Below are 20,295 nucleotides of genomic sequence, written 5' to 3'. Positions count from 1 at the left end.
AAGGGAAACATAGAATCACAAAGCACAGAATGATAGAACTTTAGTGTTGGGCTCGTAGAAATGTTTAAATCTAAACCCTACATTGTAGGGAGGTAGAAACTGATCAAGGAATAAAGTAACTCAAAGTTACCCAGCCAGGAAGAAGGTAGTGGAGTCAGAATTCAAGTCTTTCTCAAGTCTTTTCCCTCCCTCCTCTTCCTTCCTTCCTTCCTTCCTTCCTTCCTTCCTTCCTTCCTTCCTCCCTCCCTCTCTTCCCTCCCTCCCTCCTTCCCTCTCTCTTGCCATTTATTTTTCAGTGTCTATAATTTGCCAGTCACTGGGTACTGGAAATACAGCAAACACATTTCAAAAAAATCATTGCTATGATGGAGTTTACATTCTAATGGGAAGAAACACATAGCAAACAAATACACCAGTGAAATATCTACTATGCCAGATGGTGCTAAGAGGTATGGAGAAAAATACAGCAGAGAAGAGTGATAAGGAGAACAGGAGGAGAGAGTGATGTTATTTCAAGTTCCTTGTGAGGAAGTGGCCATGAAGAGAATTCCAGATGGGGCAGTGGCAAATGGGGAGCATGCTTGGACTTGGGCTGCTTGAGGAACAAGAAGAAGGCTGATGTGGCTGAGAATAGTGAGCAAGGGGGGCAAAGACACAGGATGAGGATCAAGAGGAGCCAGATGACCCTGGCCGTCTTATCCATCAGTCAGCGAATTAGATCAACCTCATTGCCTCAAGAGGCTCATTTAATATCTTCCTGTGGCCATGACTAATTTCAGAGACCTATCAACTAGAGATATGGGATGGAGTGTAAAATGTGTTGGACTGGGAATGACTCTCCAGGTGCAAGTCCATCCCCTAATTATAATTAGCTCTGTTATTGAACTTGTTTAAGCTTGCTTTTCCTTCTCTGTAAGAGGGGGATGATGTGAACTATCCCAGGGATTTTATGAGGGCTGAAGAAGACAACAAACAAGAAAGCAGTTTGTAAGTGGACATTGTGAGTAATTGAAGTCAGTCAGTCAATACATATTTTTTTCATCATTATTGTGAACAAGGGGTTTCTCCCTTCTGGTGTTTACAGCACTGCTTTCTTCTGTCTGACAAGATGTGCAGAGAGACTCCACACCTTTGGAGAAAAATGAGAGAAAGAAAAGATGTTCCTCTTTGTCTGTATCTTTCTACCATGATCTTCAACTTTATCCCTCACCTGCCAGCAACAGAATGTGGGAGATGATTATGATCAGTGTGGTCCTCAGTTAACCCTCTGATTAAATACAGCTTATTGTCTTCACTATCAGGGCAAGAGCAGTGTGATCATGGTGTGACTACTGGTGTTGGAAAGAAACAGTCTTACCAGCTATGAAATTTATAATGTAGAGATTCTCTGAAGTTTTAAATATATGGGTATTGACATGGTTGTGTTTCACAGCTGTCTATCATAGCAACTTCCAAATCCTTCCATGGAATTCTTTCCATGGAATTTCTTCATTGAAATTTTAAAATAAAAATTATTTTTTAGGGAAACTATTATAAACTTGAAACTTCACATACAGGCAAGAATTGAACCTCCTTTAATCTAGTTGACAAATACAGTACTTATATAATATTTACTTTATGGAGAGTCCTGTATTCTCAAGAAAACTATATATAGTTGTATGTAGTTAGAGTCAAGAAAATGGATTTACTGTGTGATCTTAGGGATCCTCATCTCTAAAAAGAGAATAATAAAAATTGCCTCAAAGAGTTATTATAAAGTTTAATTTTATATATATATATATATATTTTTTGCCAGGAGACAGGCGAGCGGAAGTTTATTGGCATGTATATATATTTTTTCCTTCAACTTTTATTTAAAGTTCAGTGGTACATGTGCAGGATGTGCAGGTTTGTTACATAGGTAAACGTGTGCCATGGTGATTTGCTACACAGATCAACCCATCACCCAGGTATTAAGCCCAGTATCGTTTAGATATTCTTCCTGATGCTCTCCCTCCCTCCACCCTCACTCCCAATAGGCTCCAATGTGTGTTTTTCCCCTGCATATGTCCATGTGTTCTCATTGTTCAGCTCCCACTTATAAGTGAGAACATGTGGTGCTTGGTTTTCTGTTCCTGTGTGTTTGCTGAAGAGAACGGCTTCCAGCACCGTTCATGTTCCTGCAAAGGACATGATATCATTCCTTTTTATAGCTGCATAGTATTCCATGGTGTATGTGTACCACATTTTCTTTTTACAATCTATCATTGATGGGCATTTGGGTTGATTCCATGTCTTTGCTATTGTGAATAGTGCTGCAGTGAATATACATGTGCATGAATCTTTACAATAGAATGATTTGTATTCCTTTGGGTATATACCCAGGAAGTAAAAGTGTTCCTTTTTCTCCACAACCTCACCAGCACCTTGTGTTTCTGGACTTTTTAATAATTACCATTCTGACTGGTGTGAGATGGTCTCATTTTGGTTTTGATTTGCATTTCTCTAATGATCAGCAATGTTGAGCTTTTTTCATATGTTTGTTGGCCCCATAAATGTCTTTCTTGGAGAAGTGTCTGTTTATGCCTACTTTTTTGATGGGGTTGTTTGCTTTTTCTTGTAAATTTGTTTAAGTTCCTTGTAGACGCTGGATATTAGACCTTTGTCAGATGGATAGATTGCAAAAATTTCTCCCATTCAGTAGGTTGTGTATTCACTCTCATGAGTTTCTTTTGCCGTGCAGTAGCTCTTTAGTTTAATTAGATCCCATTTGTCAATTTTTGCTCTTGTTGCAATTGCTTTTTGGTGTTTTCATCACGAAATCCTTTCCTGTCCCTATGTCCTGAATGGTATTGCCTAGATTTTCTTCTAGGGTTTTTATAGTTTTGGGTTTTACATTTAAGTCTTTAATCCATCTTGAGTTAACTTTTGTATAAGGTGTAAAGAAGGGGTCCAGCTTCAATTTTCTGCATATGGCTAGCCAGTTTTCCCAGCAGCATTTATTAAATAGGGAATCCTTTCCTAATTGCTTGTTTTTATCAGGTTTGCTGAAGATCAGATAGTTGTAGGTGTGCAGTCTTGTTTCTGAGTTCTCTATTCTGTTCCACTGGTCTATGTTTCTGTTTCTGTAACAGTAACATGCTGTTTTGGCTGCTGTATCCTTGTAGTATAGTTTGAAGTCGGGCAGTGTGATGTCTCCAACTTTGTTCTTTTTGCTTAGAATTGTCTTGGGTATTTGGGCTCTTTTTTGGTTCCATATGAAGTATAAAATAGTTTTTTTCTAATTCTGTGAAGAATGTTAATGGTAGTTTAATGGGAATAACATTGAATCTATAAATTACTTTGGGCAGTATGGCCATTTTCATGATATTGATTCTTCCTATCCATGAGCATTGAATGTTTTTCCACTTGTTTTGTCCTCTCTGATTTCCTTGAGCAGTGGCTTGTAGTTCTCCTTGAAGAGGTTCTTCACTTTTTTTTGTTAGCTGTATTCCTAGGTATTTTATACTTTATGTAGCAATTGTTAATGGGAGTTCATTCATGATTTGGCTGTCTGCTTTCCTGTTTTGGATTATAAGAATGCTAGCAATTTTTGCACATTGATTTTGTATCCTGAGACTTTGTTGAAGTTGCTTATCAGCTTAAGGAGCTTTGGGGCTGAGATAATGGGGTTTTTTAGATATACAGGATCATGTCATCTGCAAATAGAAACAGTTTGAATTCCTCTCTTCCTATTTGAATACCTTTATTTCTTTCTTTTGTCTGATTGCTCTGGCCAGAACTTCCAATACTATGTTGAATAGAAGTGGTCAGAGAGGGCATCCTTGTCTTGTGCTGGTTTTCAAGGGAAATGCTTCCAGCTAACCCATTTGGTATGATATTGGCTGTGGGTATGTCATAAATGGGTCTCATTATTTTGAGGTATGTTTCATCAATACCTAGTTTATTGAGTTTTTAACATGAAGTGTTGTTGAATTTTATTGAAGGCCCTTTCTGCATCTATTGAGATAGTCACAGGGTTTTTGTCTTTAGTCCTGTTTATGTGATGGATTACATTTATTGATTTGTGTATGTTGAATCAACTTTGCATACAAGGGATGAAGCTGACTTGATCATTGTGGATAAGCTTTTTGATGTGCTGCTGGATTCAGTTTGCTAGTATTTTATTGAGGATTTTTGCATCAATGTTCATCAGGAATATTGGCCTGAATTTTCTCATTTTGTTGTATCTCTGCTAGGTTTTGGTGTCAGGATGATGCTGGCCTCATAAAATGAGTTAAGGAGGAGTCCCTTCTCCTCATGTTTTGGATCGTTTCAGTAAGAATGGTACCAGATCTTCTTTGTACCTGTGGTAGAATTCAGCTATAAATCCCTCTGGTCCCGGACTTTTTTTGGTTGGTAGGCTATTTATTACTGCCTCAATTTCAGAACTTGTTATTGGTCTACTCAGGGATTCAATTTCTTCCTGGTTCAGTCTTGGGAGGGTGTATGTGTCCAGAATTTATTCACTTCTTGTAGATTGTCTAGTTTATGTGCATAGAGGTGTTTATATTACTCTCTGATGGTTTTTTGTATTTCTGTGGGGTCAGTGGTAATATCCCCCTTATCAATTCTGAGTTTTGCTATTTGATTCTTCTCGGTTGTCTTCTTTATTACTCTAGCTAGCAGTCTGTCTATTTTATTAATTTTTTCAAAAAACACCTCTCAGATTCACTGATTTTTTTGAAGGGTTTTTTGTGTCTCTATCTCCTTCAGTTCCACTCTGACCTTGGTTATCTTTTGTCTTATGCTAGGCTATGGAGTTTGCTTGCTATTGGTTCTCTACCTCTTTTAGTTGTGTTGTTAGGTTCTTAATTTGAGATCTTTCTAGCTTTTCGATGTGGGCATTTAGTGCTATAAATTTCCCTCTTAACACTGCTTTAGCTGCATCCCAGAGATTCTGGTATGTTGACTCTCTGTTCTCATTAGTTTTAAAGAACTTCTTAATTTCTGCCTTAATTTCATCATTTACTCAGGAGTCATTTAGGAACGGGTTGTTCAATTTCCATGTAGTTGCATGTTTTTGAGTAAATTTCTTAGTCTTGAGTTCTAATTTGATTGCACTGTGGTCTGAGAGACTGTTATGATTTCAGTTCTTTTGCATTTGTTGAGGAGTGTTTTACTTCCAATTACGTGATCAGTTTTTCTGTATGTGTTATGTGGTGATGAGAAGAATGTATATTCTCTTGTTTTTGGATGGAGAGTTCTGTAGATATCTATCAGGTCCATTGGATCCAGAGCTAAGGTCTCAGATATGTGTATTAATTTTCTGTTTCAATTATCTGTCTAATATTGTCAGTGAGGTGTAGAGGTCTCACACTATTATTGTGTGGGAGTCTAAGTCTCTTTGTAGTTCTCTAAAAACTTGCTTTATGAATCTGGGTACTCCTGTATTGAGTGCTCATATATTTAGGATAATTAGGTATTCTTGTTGAATTGAACTCTTTACCATTATATAATGCCCCTTTTTGTCTTTTTTGACGTTTGTTGGTTTAAAGTCTGTTTTGTCAAAAACTAGGATTGTGACCCCTGCTTTTTTTTTCCATTTACTTGGTAAATTTTCCTCTGTCCCTTTATTTTGAGCCTATGTCTGTCTTTGCATGTGAGATGGGTCTCTTGAAGACAGCATACTGATGGGTCTTGACTCTTTATCCAGCTTGCCATTCTGTGTCTTTTAATTGGGGCATTTAGCCCATTTACAATATAAAGTTAATATTGTTATGTGTAAATTTGAATCTGTCATCATGATGCTAACTGGTTATTTTACAGACTTATTTATGTGATTGCTTTCATAGTGTCACTGATCTGGGTACTTCAGTGCATTTTTGTAGTGACTGGTAATGGTTTTTCTTTTCTATATTTAGTGCTTCCTTCAGGAGCTCTTGCAATGCCGGTCTGTTGGTAATGAATTCCCTCAGAATTTGCTTATCTGAAAAAGATATTATATCTCCTTTGCTTATGAAGCTTAGTTTGCTGAATATGAAATTCTGGGTTGCAAATTCTTTTCTTTAAGAATGTTGAATATTGGCTCCCCAAATCTTCTAGTTTGTAGGGTCTCTGCTGAGAGGTCCACTGTTAGTCTGATGGGCTTTCCCTTGTATGTCACCTGACCTTTCTCTCTGGCAGCTTTAATATTTTTTCTTTCATTTTGATCTTGCGGAATCACATGCTTATGTGTTTTGAGGTTGATCTTCTCATGGAGTATCTTACTGGGGTTCTCTGGATTTCCTGAATTTGAATTTTGGCCTGCCTTTCTAGGTTGGGGAAGTTCTTTTGGATGATATCCCGAAGTATGTTTTCTAACTTGGTTCCATTCTCCTCATCTCTTTCAAGTACCCCAATCAATCATAGGTTTGGTCTTTTTATGTAGTATCATATTTCTTGGAGGTTTTGTTTATTCCTTTCCATTCTTTTTTCTCTATTCTTGTCTGCCTATCTTATTTCAGAAAGACAGTTTTCAACCTCTGAGATTCTTTCCTCTGCTTGGTCTATTCTGCTATTAATACTTGTGATTACATTGTGAATTTCTTGCGTTCTGTTTTTCAGCTCCATCAGGTCAGCTTTGCTCCTCTCTAAACTGACTATTCTGGTTATCGCTTCCTATATTGTTTTATCTTTATTCTTAGCTTCTTTGCATTGGGTTACAACATGCTCCTTTAGTTCAGCGTAGCTCATTATTACCCACGTTCTGAAGCCTACTTCTGTCAATTTAGCCATCTCAGTCTCAGCTCAGTTTTGTGCTGGAGAGGTGTTCAGGTCATTTGAAGGAGAAGAGGCACTCTTGCATTTTAAGTTTTTATCATTTTTGCATGGATTCTTTCTCATTTTGGGGGCTTATGTACCTTTAATTTTTGAGGTTTCTGACCTTTGAATGGGTTTTTTTGTGGGATCTCTTTTTGTTGATGACATTATTATTGCTTTCTGTTTTTTGTTTGTTTGTTTGTTTTTTGTTTTAATAACAGTCTGGTCACTCTTCTGTAGGGTTCCTGTTGTTTGCTGGGAGATAGCTCCAGACCCTAGTTGCTTTGGTTTTTCCCTTACCTGGATGTATTACCAGTGAAGGCTGTGAAACAGCAAAGATGGCAGCCTGCTCCTTCATCTGAAAGCTCTCTCCTGGGGGTACTGACTTGTTGCTGGCCTGGACGCTCCTGTGGGTGGTGTCTGGAGACTCCTGTTGGGAGGTTTCACTCAGTCAGGAGGAATGGGATCAGGAACCTGCTTAAAGAATCAGCCTGGTTGCTTTGGGGAGAGCAGGTGTGCTGAAATGAGGGGAACCCTTCTTCATCCAGACCACCTGGACTCTCTAGAACCAGCAGGCTGGAAAGGTTGAGCTGACTGAACTGCAGAGATGTTGGCCACCCCTCCCCCAAGAGCTCTGTCCCAGGGAGAGATCAGAGTTCTATCCATATAACTCTAGCTGGAGTTGCTGAAATTCCCGCAGGGAGGCCCCACCCAGGAAGGAGGGATGGATTGGGGTCCCACTTAAAGAGGCAGTCTGTCTATGATCTGGCACAGTAGCTATATTGTGTTATGGGGGACTCCTCCTCATCCAGATCACCTGGACTGCCTGGAGCTGGCAGGCTAGAATGGCTGAGTTGACCTAACCACAGAAATGGCAGCTACCCCTCCCTCTGGGAACTCATCCATCTCAGGCAGTCTTCAGCCTGCTGCAGTGGCTAGCTGGAATTCCAAGCCAGTGGGTTTTTACTTGTGAGGTGCCGTGGAAGTGGGGCCAACAGAAAAATGCTGCTTGGCTCCCTGGATTCAGCTCCCTTCATATGCAAATATACAGATGGAACTCCCGCCTTGCTGGGATTTCAGGAGCCGGAGACTGTAAAACTCCTGGGTCTCTGTGTGTGCTTGAGTGACTGCTCTGCTGAGACTCTGCACAGCACCGTGTATCAAACCCAAGGCCCTGGTGGTGTGAGCTCATGAGGGGATCTCCAGATCTGCGGGTTGCAAAGATCCATGGGAGAAGTGTGATTTCCTGGGTGGGGTTGCACAATCACTCTCTGCTTCCCTTGGCTGGGGGTGAGGGTTCCTTTGGCTCCACACAGCTCCTGGATGCTGTTGCCTCACCCTACTTTTCTTTATTTTCTGTGGGTTGAGTTGATTGCCTAGTCAGTTGCAGTTAGAGAACCTGGATTTGTCAGTTGAAGGTGCTGAATTCACTTGTTTTCATTTCTCTCCATGAGAGCCATGGACCACAGCTGTTTCTAATCGGCCCTGATATAATATTTTTAAAGGGTCTGGCACATAGTGCTATATAATTAACGGTTGTTTGGTAAATGACATAACCTTTCTGATTGCTTGCCTGTTGTTTGGTGAACATTTACCTATCTGTTAAGATGTTGCTCATGTCTCTGGGAAAAACAAACTTAGGCATTGTGCTTTCACAGGGCTTGTTACATCTTCAATTAAGCATTTATCATGTTATCATTTAATTATGTATTTATCTTTTCAGTTAGGCCATGCCAAATATAGAAGCTATGCATTTTTCACTGTGGTACCCAGTCTCCAAAATAAAACAGCATCTGGCACATAGCAGGCACTCAAATACTTCTTTTTTCTTAGTGTGGTGTGCAAAGCCTTCCTATGACTTGCCTCAAATGTGTGGCCTTGTGTTTCATTACTGCCTACCCCTGGACCCTTGCACTAGAAATGTCCCATGCACTTCTATAATATGCCATGCTCTTTTACTCCTTGTTTCCATCCCCACTTTTATGATGGTGTGATTGTGTGACTGCTGTACTCACTGCCTAATCCACCCTCACTGTAATACCCCAGGCCCACACAAGCACACACACTTGACTAACTCCTACCTGTCCTGCAATAATAAACTCAAACTCCATTTTCTCCAGACTGCCTGTTGGTTAGAACTCTGTTTGGGGACACCTCTTATATGTTGCCATTTGTACCCTCTGCATGTAACAATAACCAATATTTCAGGCATTGGCCCAAGCGCTTCCCTATACTAGCTCATTTAATCTTCACAATAACCTTATGAAGTAGCAACTATTAGTAGCTGCAGTTTCACATGAGACCAGGAGACTCAGAGAGGCTGAATAATTTCTTCAAGTGGCAAGTGGCATGCCAGAATCAAACCCAGACAGTCTGACTTCAGAGTCTGTACTCTTAAGACCTTTCTGTTCTACTTCTTCCACAACAATGCATAACATCTTTATCACAGTACTCATTATCCATCACTGTAATTTCTAATCTTCTTTTCTTCTATGCAAGCCTAGACAAAACACACTATATTCAATGCCAAAGACTTAGAAGGTAGATAAATACACCTGGAAGCCATGTAGTTAGCTAGATTTCAGGACATAAGTGGGCTTTGAAATAGATCTTGAAGAAGCAATTGGTTGTGTGCAAGGTAGCAGTGGCAGAACAGACAAGGTTGGGTGAGCCGAGTGCTAACTAGGCTGACATGAATCCTGAGTGGTTAGAGGAAGGTGAGATGAGGTGATTATAGCTCAGGTGATGATGAAGGAAAAGAGTTTATGCTGGAAAATGTTGGGGACTAAAAGCCACAGGAAGGCAGTGATGGGATGTGATTTGTGAAGTCTAAGAAAGTTTGCAGTAGCAGTACTTTGCATGCTCTGGGACTATATACACTGGCAAAGGGAAAAGGGAAGTGAAGCATTTAACTGGTAAATTTCAAAAATATAAGTGGACATATGGATAATTCAGGTATGTACCTCCTTTTCTAATGTAGTGCTGGAATGGCCAGATGCCCCCCCATGAATAGCTGATAAGTTTTCTTATATCGACAAGTACAATATATGTTAATTCAGTGTTTCTAATACATCAACTTCCTTTACAAGTTGTTTTGCCATATCCATGTACTCCTTGTAATTTATTTTAATATTTTTATTTAAATCGATTTAGATCTTACAAAACATATACTTTTTTCAAAGGCAACATTATATAAATAAAAAACCATTTGCCTTCTCTTAAAAGGAAGATAAAAGTAGTCAAGACAAAGATATTGATCATAAACCATATAAATCATCTCATATATTATGAGTAATACACATACTATGGATTGGAAAAGATTGCATTATTTCTTTAGATTGATATATATGTATTTTCATTGTTTTATAAGTCAGGCAAGCAAAGCTAGGGGAAATTAGGTTGGTGCTTAAGGTCACACTATTGCTCACAGAAAAAGTTAGGACAAATACCCAGGTTGTGTGCTCTAATCTGGTATTTATTACGGCCCAAAAGAAGGCAATTGCTAAGTAGAGCCCTGAAAAGACAAAACCTAAAGCGGGGTTGGTATAAGTGTGCTCCCAGTGTGACCAGGGAGCAGGGTGGTGGCATTGGGACCTGGCTAGATAAAGAGGCCCCGGGCTATTCAAATATCCTAGATGACCCTCAGTGAGAAAGATCTTTGGGAATACAGCTTGATATTGGGGTCTCCATCCTCACATCCACCCATCCTTGGCCACTTAAATTCAATTCTGTTCTGAAACCAATAGTAGGACTAGAAATAATTTCCAGCCTGGAAGCCATTTGGAGGTCCTGAGGATAGCCTACACCTATTTAGAAATTTTTATCTCTAACAGATGGTGGTTCTGTGAGAGGAATATTTGGGATTAAACCAGAGGCCAAGCCTCTGGATGAACTTCCGTCAAGTGCTTGTCCTCCAGCTTTTTTCCATGGTGCTTTGAGAATCCATCTGGTGACATCCAATCTGTAAACGTCATAGAGCACAAGAAATATGGGATGGCCTCAGTCTGGGATAGAAGAAATAAGATTTTAGGAAGCTCCTGAGGGAGTCCAAGTCCTAGGAACAATGCTAATAACTATATATCAAAGGAGAATTAAATGACACATTCCTTAGAATTACACATTAAATATTTAATTAAGTATGTAGTAGGTGCTAAATAAATGCTTATTAGGAAAATATAACAGTTTTTGAAGTCTTTCCTCAATGGCAGATTATATACTCAGTTGAACCTACCTTTTTAATAGGTAACAATGGTTCAATATTGGTAATTTCAAATAGTTCAACCTAATACTTTGGCGGAAAGTATGAGTTGGGCATTGTAGACTCTGTAGACTCCTGTCATAACTCTGTAACAAAGGTGTTACATTTGATCAAACCACATGACTTTTCTAGTTCACAGTTTCTTCCACTCTTTGATATTGACATTGGAATAAACTGTTCCAACTTAGAAATGTGTTTGATTAATTAAATTGGAAAACAAAATATTCCCATTTCCACACGGATCTCTCTTGTTGCCCTTATTTAAACATACCCACTTCTCTCCTATCATCACCTACTCTTTAGCCCCTACCAACTACTAGTCTATTCTGCACTATAATATTTTTTTTCTTTTTTTTTTTTGAAACAGAGTCTCACTCTGTTGCCCAGGATAGAGTACAATGGCGCAATCTTGGCTCACTGCAACCTCCGCCTCCTGGGTTCAATGATTCTCCTGCCTCAGCCTCCCCAGTAGCTGGGATTACAGGCATGTGCCACTATACCTGTCTAATTGTTGTATTTTTAGTAGAGACAGGGTTTCACCATGTTGGCCAGGCTGGTTTTGAACTCCTGATCTCAGGTGATCTGCCCACCTCAGCCTCCCAAAGTGTTGGGATTACAGGCATAAGCCACCATGCCTGGCCTATAACAGTTTTTTTTTTTTTCATTTCAAGAATGTTGTATACTCTACTTGAGGAGAATTGACAACTTTACTATGTTGAGTCTTCCAATCCGTGAACATGATATATTTCTGTACTTGTTTAAATCTTTCATTTCTTTAATTGAAATTGTGTAGTTTTTTTCAGTGTAGAATTTCTGTATACATTTTGTTAGACTTATATCTAACATTTTTCTGGAATTATAACTGGCATTTTAAGTTTTTTTGTCAATATAGAAATATATAGAAATATTGATGTTGGTATATATATCTTGTATCCTGTAACATATCTATCATCACCTAAGGATGCATTACAAGAACGTTGTAGTAATTCAATGTTGTTGAAGATCCTTGTTGATTTTCTGTCCAGTTTTTAAGCAATGCATAATTGTATTTCATATTGAGTAGGTTGTGGTGGTTGTGTTCTTTAAGGAAGTGGTATATTCAGTCAAAGTTCTCAAATTTATGAGTGTAGAACTCTTTGTAGTATTCCATATTATCCTTTTGATTCTGTAAGCCCTGTAGTTGATATCCTCAGTTTCCTTCCTGATATTTGTAGTTTTTGTCTTCTCTCTTTTTTTTCTGCAGACTTCCTAGAAGTTTGTCAATTTAATTGACCTTTGTCAAAAACCATCCCTTTGTTTCATTTAATTTTCTTTATTATTTCTCTATCTTCAGTTTCATTGATTTCTGCTCTTATTTTTGGTTTTTCCTTGCTTCTGCTTGCTTTGAGTTTATTTCATGTTTGTTTTTTAGGATCTTGAGACGGAGTTTACTTTTTTTTTTTTTTAGAAATTCTCTTTTTTTCTAATGTATGCATTTAGTGCTATAAATTACCCTCTCAGTGTGGTTTGGCTGTCACTCAAAAGTTTTTATATGTTGTATTTCATCAAAAATTTTCTTTGAGATTTCCTATTTGACCCACGAATTATTTAGGCATGTGTTGTTTGGTTTACAAATGTTTGGTAAATTTTTTCACCATCTTTCTGTCACTGATTTATAGTTTGATGCCACTGTTATCAGAGAATGCACTCTGTATCATTTCAATTATTTTAAATTTGTGGGGTTTATTTTATGGCTGAGGGTATGATCTACTTTGGAATATGTTCCATGGGCATTTGAAAAGGATGCACATTCTGATGTTGGGTGAAGTGTTCTATAAGTGCTGATAAAATTCTATAGTTGTAGTAATTCAACGTTGTTGAAGATCCTTGTTGATTTTCTGTCCAGTTGTTCTGTCAGTTGTTTAGTTACTGAAGTTTACACCTGTAATTGTGGATTTGCCTATTTCTCCTTTAAGTTCTGTCAGTTTGCTCTTCTTGATAGATTGATTATTTTATTAATATGTTATATCCTTCTTTGCTTCTGGTAATTTTCTTTGCTCCAAAGTCTACCCTATCTGATGTTAATATAGCTGCTCTTCTTTTTCTTTGATTTCCCCATCATTTTACTTTCAACTTGACTATATTGCTATATTCAAAGAATGTTTCTTATAGACAGCATACAGTTAGGTGATTTTAAAAAATCCATCCTGTTTTTTAATTGGTGTATTTTAATAATTTATGTATGATGTAATGATTGTTATGCTAGGGCTAAGTCTGCCATTTTAGTTTTTGTTTTCTCTTTGTCCTCTCTGTTTTCCATTTCTCTGTTTTCTTTTTCTTGTCTACAGTGTATTATTTGGACATTTTTAGAATTCCATTTTGATTTGTCTATAGTATCTTTGAGTGTATCTCATTGTAAAGCTTTTATTTTAGTGTTTTGCCTGTTTATTACATTATATATACACAACTTAACGCAGTTTACTGATGTTATCATTTTATCAGTTTGAATGAAGTATGGAAACCATACCTCTCTTATATCCTTTTACCCTCTCCCATGTATAGTTGTCTAACATATTTATTTTTTACATATTTAGAACCATATCAGATAGTGTTGCAATTTTTGCTCCAATTGTCAAAAATACTTTAGAACTAAACTCAAGAAAAGAAGAAAAACCTACTATTTTAGCTCACATTTTTGCTTACTGTGTTCCTTTTTTCCCCTGAATCCCAAATTTCTTTTATTACCTCCTTTCTGTTTAGAGAATTTCTTTTAGGCATTCTTTCAGTGCATATTTGCTCATGACAAATTCTTAGTTTTCTTTCAGCAGAGAATGTCTTGATTTCTCCTTCATTCCTGAAGGACAGTCTCCTTAGATTTAGAATTCTGGGTTGATACTTTTGCTTTCACCACTCTGGTTTCTAATGAAAAATTGTCATTCTAATTGGTTTTCTCTTACAGGGAAGGTATCATTTTTTTTTTTCTGGCTGCTTTCAAGGTTTTTTTTTTTTTTCCTTTGCTTAGTATTCAGAAATTTGATTATGTTGTGTCTTGGCTTTAACTTCTTTGAATTTATCCTATTTGGATTTATTCTGCTTCTTGAGTGGATACGTTTATGTTCCTTACTAAATTTGGCATGCTTTTAGCTACTATTTCTTCAAATGCTTTTCAGCCCTGTTGTACTCTTTCTTCTCTCCTTTTAGGATTCCAATAACACAAATGTTGGATCTTATAGTCCTACTAGTCTCTTGGCTCTGCTACTTTAAAAAAAATAAAGTATTTTTTTCTCTTGTTCAAATTGCACAATTTCTATTGTTTTATCTTTTAGTTTACAGATAAAAGATGTTTTATCTTTTAGTTTACAGATTTAGTTTACAGATCCTCTGTTCTCTCCATTCTGTTGCTGAGTGCATCCACTGAGTTTGTTTTTTTTTTTTTTTGACAGAATCTCGATCTGTTGCCCAGGCTGGAGTGCAGTGGTGTGATCTTGGCTTACTGTAACCTTTGCCTCCCAGGTTCAAGCAATTCTCCTGCCTCAGCCTCCCAAACAGCTGGAATTAAAGGCGTGCACCACCATGCCTGGCTAATTTTTGTATTTTTAGTAGAGATGGGGTTTCACCATGTTGGCCAGGGTGGTCTTAAACTCCTGACCTCAGGTAATCTGCCCTTCTCAGCATCCCAAAATGCTGGAATTATAGGTGTGAGCCACCGTGCCTGTCCAGCTTTGTATTTTAGCTATTGTGTTTTTCAGTTCTAAAATTTCCATTTGGTTCTTCTTTACATCTTTTATTTCTTTGATGCGGCTATTTTTTTTCATTCATTTCAAATTTGTTCATACTTACTAATATGTTTTTATCATTCTGCTTTAAATCCTTTGTCAGATAATTCTACCTTCTCTGTCATCTTGGTGTTGGCATTTAGGGATGACCTTTTTTCATTCAGTTTAAAATCATGAGTGAACTCCCATTTACAATTGCTTCAAAGAGAATAAAATACCTAGGAATACAACTTACAAGGGATGTGAAGGACCTCTTCAAGGAGAACTACAAACCACTGCTCAATGAAATAAAAGAGGATACAAACAAATGGAAGAACCTTCCATGCTCATGGGTAGGAAGGATCAATATCATGAAAATGGCCATACTGCCCAAGGTAATTTATAGATTCAATGCCATGCCCATCAAGCTACCAATGACTTTCTTCACAGAATTGGAAAAAACTACTTTAAAGTTCATATGGAACCAGAAAAGAGCCCGCATCGCCAAGTCAATCCTAAGCCAAAAGAACAAAGCTGGAGGCATCACACTACCTGACTTCAAACTATACTATAAGGCTACTGTAACCAAAACAGCATGGTACTTGTACCAAAACAGAGATACAGACAAATGGAACAGAACAGAGCCCTCAGAAATAATGCTGCATATCTACAACTATCTGATCTTTGACAAACCTGACAAAAAAAAGCAATGGGGAAAGGATTCCCTATTTAATAAAGGATGCTGGGAAAACTGGCTAGCCATATATAGAAAGCTAAAACTGGATCCCTTCCTTACACCTTATACACAAATTCATTCAAGATGGATTAAAGACTTAAATGTTAGAGCTAAAACCATAAAAACCCTAGAAGAAAACCTAGGCAATACCATTCAGGACATAGGCATGGGCAAGGACTTCATGTCAGAAACACCAAAAGTAATGGCAACAAAAGCCAAAATTGACAAATGGGATGTAATTAAACTAAAGAGCTTCTGCACAGCAAAAGAAACTACCGTCAGAGTGAACAGGCAACCTACAGAATGGGAGAATCTTTGCAATCTACTCATCTGACAAAGGGCTAATATCCAGAATCTACAATGAACTCAAACAAATTTACAAGAAAAAAACAAACAACCCCATCAACAAGTGGGCAAAGGATATAAACAGACACTTCTCAAAAGAAGACATTTATGCAGCCAAAAGACACATGAAAAAATGCTCATCATCACTGGCCATCAGAGAAATGCAAATCAAAACCACAATGAGATACCATCTCACACCAGTTAGAATGGCCATCATTAAAAAGTCAGGAAACAACAGGTGCTGGAGAGGATGTGGAGAAATAGCAACACTTTTACACTGTTGGTGGGACTGTAAACTAGTTCAACCATTGTGGAAGTCAGCGTGGCGATTCCTCAGGGATCTAGAACTAGAAATACCATTTGACCCAGCCATCCCATTACTGGGTATATATCCAAAGGATTATAAATCACGCTGCTATGAAGACACATGCACACATATGTTTATTGTGGCACTATTCACAATAGCAAAGACTTGGAACCAACCCAAATGTCCAACAATGATAGACTGGATTAAGGAAATGTGGCACATATACACCATGGAATACTATGCAGCCATAAAAAAGGATGAGTTCATGTCCTTTGTAGGGACATGGATGAAGCTGGGAACCATCATTCTCAGCAAACTATCACAAGGACAAAAAACCAAACACTGCATGTTCTCACTCATAGGTGGGAATTGAACAATGAGAATACATGGACACAGGAAGGGGAACATCACACACTGGGGCCTGTTGTGGGGTGGAGGGAGGGGGGAGGGATAGCATTAGGAGATATACCTAATGTTAAATGACGGGTTAATTGGTGCAGTGCACCAACATGGCACATGTACACATATGTAAGGTTGTGCACATGTACCCTAAAACTTAAAGTATAATTAAAAAAAAAAAAAAGATCTGCTTCCTTTTCTTTATTTTCTTTTTTTTTTTTGGTGTGATTTTTTTTATTGGAAACTGAATATTTTTGTATTTTGCTCCAAGACTCTGGATCTTATTTAAACCTTTAGTTTTAGCATGCTTTCTCTGGCATTGCTCCAACAATGGAAGGGAGCGTGCCTCCTCATTACTATCACATGGAAGTTCCCCACTTGGCCTCAAATTAAACCAAAAGTGGAGCTTCTCATGACTGCTGGGTAGAGGTAGGAGTTCTGGCTCCCCACATGGTTCCTAATGACACTGCAGGAGGAGGGAAAAAGAAACATGCTTATTACTGGTCAGTAGAAATAAAGTTTCTGGTTCCTACTTGGTCCTCTTTGACACCACTGCTGTGGAAATGGTGGGACATCTCATTATACCCTAGTGAGGATGGAAGTTTAGGCTTTTCTTTCACCTTTTGCTGGTGTGGGTATAGATGGGATCACAATTTCCTGTGGTGTTTGGCTAGAGTAGAAAAGTTATTGTCTGAAAGTTTTCTGTCTTACTTGGTTGCTTCTTTTCTGGTCCCTTGGCTTGAGGGAGAAGATTTTTGTTGGGGCTTTTTTTGGTTGTTGTTATGACACATTGGCATTTCCAGGTTGTGGTCTTTTTCACCTCCAGGTCTGGGACATATGAGGCAAAAACAACACTCAAGGAATTCACCAAGACACTCTTTCTTGGGTCCAGATGTCCTTAGACTTCTTTTTGCTTTTCAGTCTTACAATCTTCATTTTACATATAATGTCCAGTTGTGCTCAGTGGGAGGAATAGGGAAAAGTATAGGCAGTCTACTTTCCCAGAAGTAGAACTCCCAGAGAATATAGTATTTTAAAAGGATCTTTGGTAATCCAAATACATTTATGAGATAAAGGAAATATAAGGTTATTTTAAGCTCCAGCCGTCCATCTTATTTTGCAATTGTGAGGATCACAGACTGCCTAAATGACTGACTTACTGACCAACTAACTGATTAATAATAAAATTTCTGCACATTTATCAATAAAAGAAATAATATATGACTAGTATCAGGGATAGAGTTAATAGCCAGTGACTGATGCTGAGGCTTATAAAGGCTATTTTTTTCCTCTATAAAAATGTTTTTGCATTATCTAACAAAAACGATTGAAATTCTAGATGCTGTGTACTATGAATTTTCCTCTATTTATTTTCAAATTCTCCTAGTCATTATGGGTTTAAGAGATAAAAGAAATAAAGTTTGCTGAAAATTACCCTATTTACTTTCAGTCTGAAGTTTTGTTCATGGGTGAAAAGAAATCTGGTGTTTCTTCACTCTTTCGACAGATAAATTTTTTTAGCTATTTAGCTTTACTTCATTGTTTAGATACTTCCACAATGTAGGAGCATAAAAATTAGAGCTCAGTATTCTGACCCCCTCTTCATAGTATTACAGTAGTATAAACTTGGTAAAATTTGACTGATGAATGACTGAGGCTATCCACAAGCTCAGAGAGTCACTTTATAGAGGAACTGTCTCAGCTTTCCAGTGGCATAGACGAATCTTAACAATGCTAGCTGGAGGTCATATTTTATCCTCGGTATTGGAGAAACAGTAATTTGACAATGATGCAGAGAAATAACTGCTCTGCAATGATAATCAGCATCTGTTAATGACTCAAAATGCGATTAACAGAGGTAATTTTTGATAATTTGAGTGAATAAAAGCCATCTTCTTCCCCGGCAGGCCACAGGAAATAGGTGTGGGATTGTCAGGCTGGCAGGCACAGTCATTCTGCCAACTTTGATGGTTATTGAAATTGTGTGTGAAGCTCTCAATGAGTTTCTCAAAATGATCCTTGTAATAACAACAGATAAAACATATTATCTGAAGAGGCCAAGACCAAAGAATCACAACGTTTCACAAAATTTGTTAGTGAGAACAAATCATTCCTGGAAACTCCAGCAAATGGCAAATCACTTTGGGCAGTAAATGGTCAATAACATGGCATTGCCAGAAACAATTATCTACAGTTCACACCCCAGCTAGCAAATCATCCCAGCCTCTTGTCAAGTGGGGGGCCAGAGTCATGCTTCATTAACTGTGACAGTTTGACTATAACAAAGAACAGCAGACATGGAATAATAAAAAATAAGTATTGTTATTTTATGTTTTCCAACAAAGCCAACAGCCATAATGTAATATCGTTATTGTTTGCAAAATGCTATTTTCTTCTCTGACCAGAATTTCTGGACAGATTTTGGAAGTGTGAAGGTGATGTGGAGAATGCACAAAAAGCTTGCTCTAGTTGTTACCTTCCTAGACACTTTAGTGATGGAACAGGACTTGTTGACGGGCCAGGTGTTTCTTGCCCTCATTCTGGTAAACCAACAACCTTCCAGCGTGGGTGTTATGGCCAACATGAACATGTCACAGTGCTGCAGAGATTTTGTTTATGGCCAGTTTTGGGGCCAGTTTATGGCCAGATTTTGGGGGGCCTGTTCCCAACATAGTACAAAACAAATTTTAGATCATTTTAATAATAAAGTTATATGTAATTTAGTTTAATATGACTCAGCTATCTGGAGGTTTTCAAAGTTTTTAAAGTTTGCATGCTCCTCTCATAATTTCCTTTAGTATTTGTGTCGTTTCATTTTCTAAAATTAAAATCTCTTTTTCATTTGGAATTTATCCTTGGGTAAGCAAGAAGAATGATAACATTATTTTTTGCCACATAGATATCTCCAGTTATTCTCACATCACTTATTAAAAAGTCTACATCTGGCCGGGCGCGGTGGCTCACGCCTGTAATCCCAGCACTTTGGGAGGCCGAGGCGGGCGGATCACGAGGTCAGGAGATCGAGACCATCCTGGCTAACACGGTGAAACCCCGTCTCTACTAAAAATACTAAAAATTAGCCGGGCGTGGTGGCGGGCGCCTGTAGTCCCAGCTACTCGGGAGGCTGAGGCAGGAGAATGGCGAGAACCCAGGAGGCGGAGCTTGCAGTGAGCCGAGATCGCGCCACTGCACTCCAGCCTGGGCGACAGAGCGAGACTCCGTCTCAAAAAAAAAAAAAAAAAAAAAAAAAAAAAGTCTACATCTTTTTCACTTATTTGAGGTGCTGCCTTAGCACATACTACATTTTCATATAAAATTGGGTCTATTTTAGATTATTTAATTATTCTGCCTATTCACATGTGAATGCCATGCTATTTAATTATAACTTGCTCATAATATTAAATATATCGTACTACATGGTTCTGTAAATTTTTATTTTAATTTTCAACTTTTATTTTAGATTCCAGGGGTACACATGTAGTTTTGTTACGAGGATATGTTGCATGATGCTGGAGTTTGGAGTACGATTGAACTTATCACTCAGGAAGTAGGCATAGTATCCAATAAGCAGTTTTTCAAACTTTGCCTCCCCCTACTCTTGAATTTTCCAGTGTCTATTGTTCCTATTTTTACTAAATATGTCCATGTGTACCCAATGTGTAGTTCCCATTTGTAAGTGTGAACATGGAATATTTCATTTTCTGTTTAGTTTGCCTAGGTAAATGGCCTCCAGCTGCATTCATTTTACTGCAAATGA

The 20,295-nt window shown here is 38.0% G+C and overlaps 1 long non-coding RNA gene across 1 annotated transcript in view; it reads left to right on the top strand.

Annotated features, from left to right (window-relative positions):
- Positions 1 to 20,295, top strand: part of LOC109029164 (uncharacterized) — an 80,734-nt gene that overhangs the window by 14,060 nt on the left and 46,379 nt on the right. The window lies entirely within an intron of this gene.

This window comes from Gorilla gorilla, chromosome 1 (genome assembly GCF_029281585.2).
Source record: "Gorilla gorilla gorilla isolate KB3781 chromosome 1, NHGRI_mGorGor1-v2.1_pri, whole genome shotgun sequence".
Taxonomy (NCBI): Eukaryota; Metazoa; Chordata; class Mammalia; order Primates; family Hominidae; genus Gorilla; species Gorilla gorilla.
The sequence above is the reverse complement of the archived record's forward strand: the minus strand, read 5'-3'. Positions and strand labels throughout refer to the sequence as shown.